This window comes from Prunus dulcis, chromosome 2, assembly GCF_902201215.1.
Source record: "Prunus dulcis chromosome 2, ALMONDv2, whole genome shotgun sequence".
In the NCBI taxonomy this organism is placed as follows: Eukaryota; Viridiplantae; Streptophyta; class Magnoliopsida; order Rosales; family Rosaceae; genus Prunus; species Prunus dulcis.
Window position 1 is genome coordinate 6,719,261 of NC_047651.1, and position 6,621 is coordinate 6,725,881.

Consider the following 6,621-nt stretch of genomic DNA (forward strand, 5'->3'; position numbering starts at 1 on the left):
GAAAGCATCTTTCAAATGCAACTTAAAGGTCGTTTCTACCGGTACTATCAGGAGGTCATTGCTTTTAAAACAATCAACCTATTTTATTTTTACCAAACACGTTAAACTTTTAACTTTAAAGTGAAGTCGATTTTTGGCAACAAGAACCAAAAAACCAAAAAAAAAAAAAAAAATCCTAAACATGGCTGAAATCCTGTGCTGCAAACCACTATTACGTCAACTACACCACCACGACCACTCTCACATCCTGAAATCATCTCATCTTCTTCTTTCCAGTCCACATATGAGGTTGGTGTTTTTTTTTTTTTTTTTCATTTTCTGAATTTCAATTTTTGTTGTTCATTTAATATTTCTAATATTTATTCTTGTTCTAGATGTTATTGATTGTTGCTTATTTTTTAACGCTCTTCAATATTGGTTGGATGGGAAAATTGAGTGCTGAGCTTTTGTATTTTCTTTGCAAACTTGTCTGTTCATTTGTGTCTTTATTGCAATTTTTGTGATGGCTCGAAGTTCAAATAATTTTATTCTTGTTGATTCCTAAAATCCAGTCATGGTGCCAACACAAACCACTTGCCCTCATTAATATGGGATCATTTTACCAAACTTCCAATTTTTAAACCTAGTGTGTTGAAGGAAAATGGTGATCTTCCTAATATAATTTCACCACCACTAATTAAATAATGGGGTTTTATTATTTTAGGTTTCGACCCATTCGAGACGCAAGTCTCTTAATTACAATCCCTTGCTTCAAGGGAAAACCCTTTGATTCCATCATAAAGAAACAGAACGTGTGTGTTTGATTTTGCAGCTGCTCCCAAGTCCAACCTCAGGATGCCTACGTATCCTTTGTGGGAATCAAGCCACTCGTAGTTCAAAGATTCATGATGAATAAATGACTCATCACAAAACGAAGAATTTGAATGGGTTTGATTGAGGAGTTTGAGTGAATTTAGCTGAATAAACCAGGGATTCGATATGGAAATATGTTTGGGATGGTTGCATCTAGAATGAATCTCTAGATTGCCTACGTACCATTTTAAAGGGATCAAACCAACGTAGTTCGAAAGGATTCGATATGGAAATATGTTTGGGATAGTTGCATCTAGATTGAATCTCTAGATTGCCTACGTACCCTTTTAAAGGGATCAAACCAACGTAGTTCGAAGAATTTAGAAATTAGTGGGTAAGTGTGGCCCAATAATTTAGAATTTGTATTTTTTGAGATAATTTGGGGATTTTCATATGTAGATGACCTATGGGGAAATTTTGAAATTAATGGGTAAGTGTGGCCCATTAATTGAGAATTTGTGTTTGAGATATTTGAATTTAATCTCATTGGAATTTTCATTGGTAGATGACCCATGGGAAAATTTTGGATGGTTTTGTACCACTTTTTCTTTTTGTCAAAGTCCCAGAAAATTAATGAGCAATTTTGATTAACCCACTAATTTTCTAAAGTTGACATTTGCACTTGGACCCAAATATGGCTACAAGGATTTTTTTTTTAATTAATCCATTAACCATATGATAGGGAATTTGGGCCTTAGGAAATTTAATGGGTAATTATTTGGGTTACCCATTAATTATATGGGCTTCTGAGAATCAATGGATAATTATTCTCTGACAGCCCATGATCCTATTTTGGGCTTTTGATGTTTGTTGATAGTTAGCCCATGAGCATGGAGCCCCAAAAAAAAACTTTGGTCCAGCAGGCGATTAGCTATCCAACTCTTTGCAGAGTTTGTTTCCAAGTAAAATCAGACCTTGCAATCCCATCTTTATCTGGAATACTTGTGATCAGTCCGAATTAAAAGCAAACACTGTTACTGTTCAGTCTTTAAAGAAAATAGTATACAGCCTTTGCAAACAAAAAGAGAAAGCCAGAAGAAAGAAAAAAAAGAAACTGCCGCAGCACCAAAGAGGTTTCAGATTTTTTTTGTCTTTTTCCTCATTTTTTTTCTCTGCAACAGCAAGTCTCTTGTATCCACCTTCTTCTTTTTTCATGTTTTGACTTTTCTTCTTCTTCTTGGTTGCTGCTTCTTTTTTTTTTTTTAAGACGTCTATCCAGCTTTGAATCCCTTCATTCAGCAACAAGGTTTGTGTCTATCACTTGCTGATTGGGGGGATCTTGTTCAATAAAATGTTAAATCTATTGTGCCTTCCAACATGTTGAATAGACAAGAATAGAAAAGAAATGCTGATACAAAGTTCCTTGAACAGGAATGCTCCCACACATTTTGTAAGGTTGGATCAAGACATCCTGTCACCTCTTGCGGGGAAGAAGCAGTTATACACATATGAAACTTTGGACTTCTGGGAACAGATCAAAACTCCTGGGTAAGATTTGCCTCTGAGTTGTTGTCTTGCTGTAACCTTGTCCCCATAGATCTAGACCACAGAAAAATCTTTTGTGCTGTCTTCAACCCCTTTTTTTTTTGTGTCCATTGCATGCAGATTCAAACAGAGTGGCTACGCCACTTCCTTCTTTGTTTATTTTGATTTCTTTGTTGAATTTTTCTTCCTCTCCTTTATGATGGTTGTCCTATTCTTTTCTTCATGACTAACATCCTTTTCATTTTTTTTGATGTAGTTTGCTCAGAGAGAAAAATAAAGGTCTTCTCAAGCAGAGATGGAGAGGAGTGGTGATAGATCCCAGGAGGTAATTCACGCTCTCTCTTTTTTGTACATTTTTTGAATTAACCCTCCAAACACCATTTCCATTTCAAAGGATTTACTTTTGCTCGGCAGAGCTTTGTTAAACAGGAATCCTCTCATGGATTTGTTGTTCATGATTTAAGGGTTGCCACCCATTATGGATTTATCATCCAAGAGTTTTATTTGAGGGTTGCCACCCAATATGGATTCATCATCCAACAAAAATGATTTGAGGGTTGCCACCCAACAAGAATTAGTTGACAGGATCCATCTACCTGTGAAAATGTCTCCTCTTGTATTTGTGCTCCTGCAATTTTCCTTCTGCAACAGTTTTCTTCTTCTGTCGTGTTCTCCTCCCTCTCTGTCCTCTTTTTTTTTTTTCTTTGTTTCTCTTTAATGCAGAATATTTATACTCAAAACTGAATAACCAGCTCCCCCAAAAATAGGAGCCACTAAACTCTCTTAAACGTTTTCATTGGTTTAGACCCCCACCTTTTTCCAAACTTCCCCCCACCTTTTTCCAAACTTCCCCCCACGTTCCAATATTTTGTGATTTTTTTTATTCCAACATAGTGAACTTAAGGTTGTTTGCAATTATTGCTAACATGATTATGCATGTGATACCAAAATATGTGGCACCTCTACCCAGGGTCAGTCAACCTTGAGATTTTGAAGGCCTAGGGCAATACCGAAAATAGATCCTATGTATTTATACATCCACACAATAAAAATCATTTAATTTTTATTGCATGTGTATGTATAAAGTATTTAAAAAAAATAAGGAAACTTTTATAAATAAATAATTTGAAAAATTTAGATATCAAATATATATAATTTATTTTCTGTATATAAAAAAGGATTGCAAAAAAAATTCAAAACCTGAAGTACTAAAGAAGAGCCATTCACTTTGACAAAAAAAGAAAGCAACATTTACAATAGTAGGATTTGAACCCGAGTTTGATTAGAATTAAAACATTGTCTAAACCACAGGTGTTGAAGTCAACTTCATGAATTATGCTGCATTTGTTTGTATAAGTATTAAAAACAAATCTAACCTCATATAAAAAATAAAATTGGGGCCCTCCCTTGAGCTAGGGCCCAAGGCGGTCACACTTCCCGCACTAGCTCAAGGCCGTCACTGCCTCTACCTTGAAAAGCCACTAGAGAATCAATGTGAAAGTATGCTAAAGTGTAAAAAAACAAAAAAGTTCTTGCTTTAGAAAGGTCACTAGGAGGTTGGACTAATGGCAATAATCTCATGGTTGTAAGCTTTAGCAAAGAAGCTTGAAGAAAAACATTGGTTGTGATGATATTCTTTGATGAACTTCTTTTTAAAATTGTGGAGGGTTTAGAAAATTTTGTAGCTTGGCATGTCCTAAGTTTGTTCTTCCTTCACGTAGAACCATTGTTAGAGATGTGTATCCACTTTATGTGGAAGAAAAGAAAATGTTGAAAAGTGTGCTTGCTTCTAATAAACTAAGAGTGTGTCTTACTAAGAACACATGTACATATCCTCGAAACACAAGTTACATGGTAATTATTGCACACTTCTTTGGAAAATATTGGACATACCATAAAAGAATTCTAAATTTTTATATTATTGTTAATCACAAATGGTAAAGTATAGGGAAACTTATTGAACCTTGTTTGCTTGACTGGGGCATTGAGAAAGTTTGTACTATAATTGTTTATAATGCTAGTGCGGATATATGTCATGAAAAGGTAAATAAATGGAATCAATGTGTCTTTAATGGTGAGTTTATGAACTTGAGGCGTTGTGCACACAATGAATTTTATTGTGATCGAGGGGTTGAAGGATATGCATGCATACATTATAAGCATTCCGAATGTTGTGAGGTATGTTCGGTCCAACCCCTCAAGATTTGATAATTTTAAAGCTACTATAGTGAGGGAGAAACTTGATTCAAAAGCTCTTGTTTTTTAGATGTTCCAACTAGGTGGAACTCTACTTATATGATGCTTGGTGCAACTATTATATTCCAAAAGGTTTTCAAGAGGTTAGAGGAGGAGGATGGGCAATATGTCAGTTACTTCTTGGATGTTATAGTGAAGAGAGAGAGAGAGAGAGAGAGAGAGAGAGAGAGAGAGAGAGAGAGAGAGAGAGAAGGGTTGGTTGGGAAAATGCTAAGGTTTTCCTTAGATGTTTAAAATCTTTTTATGATATTACTTACATGTTTAATGGTTCATTGTGTGTGACTTCCAACATAACTTTTTACGAAATATGTGGCTTGCAATCTGAGTTGAAAACTTTGAGTACGAGTGACGATCCTCTTTTGCATAGCATGACTAAAAGCATGAAGACAAAATATGATAAATATTGAGGTTCAATGGAGTTTATTAACAATATTTTGATTAATGTTGTTGTTCTTGATTCTAGATATAAGTTGGAGTATGTTTCTTTCTACTTCAGTGATGTGTATAATGTTGGTGTAAATAACGAGAAAGTGAGTGAGATCAAAAGTCTCTTGTTTTGTTTGTATGTTTTTTATTGTACATTGCTGCTAGTGTTGATGATTGGCTCAAAAATAGTCAAAAGCAAAACTGCTTTCGGCTTGATTGGCTCAAAAATAGTCAAAAGCAAAATTGCTTTCGGTGCTTTCGGCTAGCAGACAAATTGGAGACAAATTAATGGCTAGCATTGATAGCTTACTTTTACCTTTTGACTTGTGTGTTTTGCTTTTGCCGTTGGGTGGTTGAAGAGCAAATGTTTGGCTTATAAAAGGGAACATGCATTTGGAAAAAATAAAAGAGCGGAAAGCACCGAGAGTTGATGAGAGAAGAAAGAAGTTGGGAGAGAGAAAAATAATAGTTTGGGCAACTAAGTTTTTGTTGCTACTGTTGGTTATTTTTCCTCTCTAAATTGTACTCAATTTGTATCCCCTTTATATTCTTGAGTGTGTGAGCTTGGGTATATTTGGGGCTTGGGTTTTCTGAGTGGTTAAACACTATTGTATTCTCTCATTGATTATAGTGGAATACTCCGTCGTCTCCAAACTGGATGTAGGCAATTGCCGAACCAGTATAAATCTTGGTGTTGTTCTTGTTGATTATTTTGTTCAATTTTTCTCCTGCCTGTTGTTATTTATTTTTCACTCGCAGTTGGTTGACGCTTCCGCACAACAAGTGGTATCAGAGCTCCAGTTTTTCGACTGGGGTTTCGTGGGAGTGAAAAATCTGTCGGTGCTACAGTGACGGGTGAATAGTGCACGTGAATAGTGTCGGTGCTACAGTGCCCCCGTGAATAGTGCTGTGCTACAGTAGCAGTGAATAGTGCCGGGCAGATTTGATGGCTGGAGAAAAAGTTGAAATTTTAAAGGAGAAGGAATCGACATCGTCTTCGTCGGCACCTACATCCAATAGACATCCAATTGCCAGTACAAGGTTAGAGGTTGATAAATTTAATGGCTCCAATAATTTTGGTATGTGGCAATGTGAAGTTATGGATGTGTTGTATCAACAAGAGTTGGATATGGTTCTGGAGGATAAACCAGAAGATATTGATGACAAGCAATGGACTAGAATTAATCTCCATGCTTGTGCCACTATTCGATCGTTCCTTGATAAGGAGTTGAAATACCCGTATATGAAGGAAACTTCTGCTAAGAAGTTATGGATGAAATTTGAGGAGAAGTATATGACCAAGAGCGCAGAAAATCGGCTCTTCTTGAAGAAACGACTCTTCCGATTTCAATATCGTTCAGGTATTTCTATGCATGAACACCTCAATGATTATAATAAAATACTTGCTGATTTAGCAAACCTTGATGTGATAATTCCTGACGAGGATAAGGCACTATGTTTGTTAAATTCATTGCCTGATGATTATGATCATTTGACAACTACTTTGTTGTATGGAAAATCCGAGGTGAAACTGGATGAGGTGTCTGCGGCATTGGTGAATCATGAGTGTCGTAAAAAGGAACAGAAGACTCAAAATTCACA